The sequence below is a fragment of the Saccopteryx leptura genome, chromosome 6, assembly GCF_036850995.1.
Source record: "Saccopteryx leptura isolate mSacLep1 chromosome 6, mSacLep1_pri_phased_curated, whole genome shotgun sequence".
NCBI lineage: Eukaryota > Metazoa > Chordata > Mammalia > Chiroptera > Emballonuridae > Saccopteryx > Saccopteryx leptura.
The window spans coordinates 118,154,789-118,158,986 of NC_089508.1; the positions used below are offsets into that span (position 1 = coordinate 118,154,789).

A 4,198-nucleotide genomic window follows, 5' to 3' on the forward strand; every position below is an offset into this window, starting at 1 on the left:
AACTACAATTATAATTATTATTATTGGAGGTGCCACTATTTTAAGATAATTCCTGTAAAATTTTCTACAGTGAATGCAGTTAATATTATATATTTTATCTATTGTACATAAATATATTCATGTAAAGTATATTTGGATTAGAAAATAATGTAATTCTCTATGTTGGATATAATTGTTTCACTTTCTCATCTTACAAATAGATGCGAAACTAAATTTAACTCACATCACACACTAAGCCTCTTTATTCTCCATAGATATGTGTTAATGTATGCATAATTTATTTAACTTCATCTGTATGCTAAGTGAAACTAATGATGGCCATCATTAAATGTTAGTCTGAAAGCCATTTAGAAACATAATCTATAAGGATTATTGTTGTAGTTACTAATTAATAAAACTTTTGCCCATTGATTAGAATTAATATTGTTATAATGCCCATACTACATAAAGCAATCTACAGATTCAATAGAATCTCTTTCAAAATCCCAATAACATTTTTCACAGAAATAAAAAAATAATCCTAAAATATATAAAAATAAAAATACCCAAATAACCAAGAGATTTTGAAAAATAAAAACAAAAGTAGAATGTATACTTCCTGAACTCAAACTATATCACAAACCTATACTAATAGAAAGAATATGTTATTGGCATAAAAATAGACACATAGATTAATGGGACAGAATAGAAAATCTAGAAATAAATCCACACATACATGGAAAATTAATTTATAACGAAAGAGCCAAGAATATATAATAAGAAAAAGATAACCTCTTCAATATATGATGGTGAAAAATTGGATAGCCATATGCAAAAGAGTAAAACTGGACCACTATCTTACACCATACATTACAATCAAATCAAAATACATTAAAAAGTTGAAAGTAAACCTGAAACCAAAAACTTCTAGAAGAAACATGAGGTAAACTCCTTGACAAGGGGTCTTGGCAATGTATATTTTGGATTTGACACCAAAAACAAAGGCAATAAAGGCAAAAATAAACAAGTGAGACTATATTAAACATTTCCTGTACAACAACAACAACAAAAGAACAAAATAAACTAATCTACAGAGTGTAATAAAATATTTGCAAACTATGCATATATAATAAGAGATTAATATTCCAAAGTATATCAAACTCATACAACTCAATTATAAATAGACAGACAATCCTATTAACAGTGGAGCAGAGGAATTGAATAGACATTTTTCTGAAGAAGACAAACAAATGGCCAATGGTTACATGAAAAGGTGCTCAAACATCAGATAAATATAAATCAAAACCACAATTAGATATAACTTCCCATTTGTTAAATGTCAATTATCAAAAAGACAAGAAATAAACACAGGGAAATATGTGGAAAATGGGAATCTTGGTGCACTATTGGTAGGAATGTACAATAAAAAGAATTAAGCTATTAATTCTTGTTTAAGAAGTTTCTTTATTTTAAGAAAATACAATAGAGTCTTAACTATTGAATATGCTACATATTTCAAATGATTAACATGGTTTCATAGAAATGGTGGTCTCTAGAACAACATTTTCTGATAAATTGTCTCTCTTTAGAATGTATATGTTGAAGCCCCAATCCCAAATACTTCAGAAAATAACTGCATTTAGAGATAAGCTGTCAAAAGAGGTTTATAAGTTAAAATGAAACAATTAATGTGGACTTTAAATTCAATCTGACTAGAGTCTTTAAAAGAAGAATTTTGGACATCAGCAAGGAAACTAATTTTTATTGAATAAATATCTCTGCCCTCCAAAATCGATAAGATGAAGCTGTAACTCCAATGTGATGGTATATAGAGATAGGGCCCTTGAGATATTATTAGGGTTAGATGACATCATGGGGGTTGAGTTCTGGTCTGATAAAATTAGGGTCCTTATAATAAGAGATACTAATGCTCCCTTCAGCAGCACAGATACTAAAATTGAAAAAAAATACAGAGATGATTATCATGGGTCCTGTGCAAGGATGACATGCAAATTCATGAAGCATTAAGAGTAAGAAGAAGGTGGAGGGGGAGGACAAGGAGCAAAAGTGACATACCAGAGAACATTTTTTTTTCTCTAACATCTAAAAATGTAAAGAGGAGGCAACTATCTGAAAGCAAAGAAGAGACTGCTCACCAAGAGCTAAATCAGCTAGCACCTTGATCTTGGACTTTTAAGCCTCTAGAACTGTGAGAAAATAAATTACTGGTTGTTAAACCATTCAATCTATGATATTTTGTTAGGTAGCCCTAGCAAACTAATGCAAACAGCATTTGTTATTGTGTTATTATCACACTAATTCAAAATATAGATGGAGAAAATGAATAATGCATGAAGACAGAAGATGAAATAGAATGTGAAGTAAACAAGGAAAAAAATGATTTCAAATGAATAATGTTTTGGGTTTGACTTTGTCACCAAGGCAAAGACTGATGTTTCTATAAAAAAAAAGGTAAATTGACAAATTAAAATGATCACATAAAACATGAGCAATATGGACCTGGCTGGTTTTCTCAGTAGATAGAGCATCAGCCTGGCATATGGATAGCCCAGGTTCAATTCTCGGTCATGGTACAGAAGAGAAGTGACCATCTGCTTTTCTTTCCTTCTCTCTTCCTCTTCTTTCTCTCTTCTCCTCTCGCAGCCATTGGCTTGATTACTTCGAGTGTCATGCCGGGCACTGAAGATAGCTTGGTTGGTCTGAGTGAGTCAGCTTCAAGTGCTAAAAGATAGATCAGTTAATTCGAGCATCAGCCCCAGATGAGGGTTGCCAGGTAAATCTAAGTTGAAAAGCATATGAGAGACTATCTCACTATCTCCTTTCTTCTCACTAAATAATTAATTAATTAATTAAAATAGGGGAAAAAAATCTAAGTTATTTCCTCACTAATGGGAAAACATATAGTTTTAGTATCAATTAAAAAGAGAAAGTGTAGAGAAAAAAATTATAGTTTAAAGAGAAAAATGTGGGTAGTGACATGTCTGAAAAATTGAAACCTAAGTTAACAACGTTAATACAGACCATAAGGGCTAGGCACATGAAATATATAAGTACCTTAAATATTTACTCATATGTGTTAAATTTACTTTATTTAAGCTTTTTCTCTTTTTTATGTAATCAGAATTCTGAAATTGTATATTAAAATAAAGTTTGCAAACATGTTCTAAATTAGTCATATATTAAATCGTCTGTATAAAATAGGTTTATATTTTCTACAGAAATATGAGCAAGACAAAATTTTCTGCAAGACCTAACAAGAGCCATAAACTTGTTTAATAAGACGGTTATTAAATATCTGTTAATGCATGGAGAAAACACTAAAAAATCAATTGTATGTTAAACTAAATTTTTCATAAAAATCTAAAATTGGGTGTTATGTGTATGATCCACTTAAAACAAATTGCACATAATACCATCTTTTGTCTTTTAAATATTTTATGTATTTAAATATTTATAGACAGCAATATCCATCATTACAAAACATAAGCTATGGATTCACAGCATCACTAAAAAATAGTTAATAAATAAAGTAAGGTAAGCATTGAGTATCTTTCATTGTAAAAGGATCAATGGAAGCTTTGTGTTCAAGTTATCAAAAAAAGTTACAACTACATTTACTTAAATATTTTGAAAATTCATAATTTACAAGTTGAACAGACTGGTGTGGTCAAACATAAATCCTATTTGATACTTTTTTTAATATTTACTCCAACTAGTACTATATATGAAATGTAAATAAAATTACTAATCCCTATAGTAAAAATAATAAGAATATTCTTTTGATAAGTCGTGGCAGCTCAACATTGGTTATTTGAAAACAACAATGTCTCATTATAAGATTTATGTTTAAACTAAATCAAAATAGTTAACATGAATGAAGACTGGTTTTTTCTTATATATTTATTTTTGTGTCAGTACTTACATTGGTTATAAAATGAATTATAAAAAAATGGTGTAGTGAAACTATAAATTATTAGTAAAAAGCTTCTTAAATATTTCAAACTACACAACAGTAGAATATTAACTACTACTATAAAAGAGAAAGTAATTCAATTATAACTTCATACAAAATCAGGGAGATGATCATTATATAACCATTCAATTTTTGATATGTATATAATAAAAACATTTTGAAAATGAATAATGAGCAAGAGATATTGTAAAAATTAGAAGATTTAAACACATAGTTTGAGAGTTT

General features: G+C 28.8%; 1 non-coding gene across 1 annotated transcript; it reads left to right on the forward strand.

Moving 5' to 3' along the window:
* Positions 1–1,906: 1,906 nt before the first annotated feature.
* On the forward strand, positions 1,907–2,015 carry LOC136377841 (U6 spliceosomal RNA). The gene has a single exon (XR_010746463.1). It is a non-coding gene; the product is annotated as a U6 spliceosomal RNA (small nuclear RNA).
* The last annotated feature ends 2,183 nt before the right edge of the window (positions 2,016–4,198 follow it).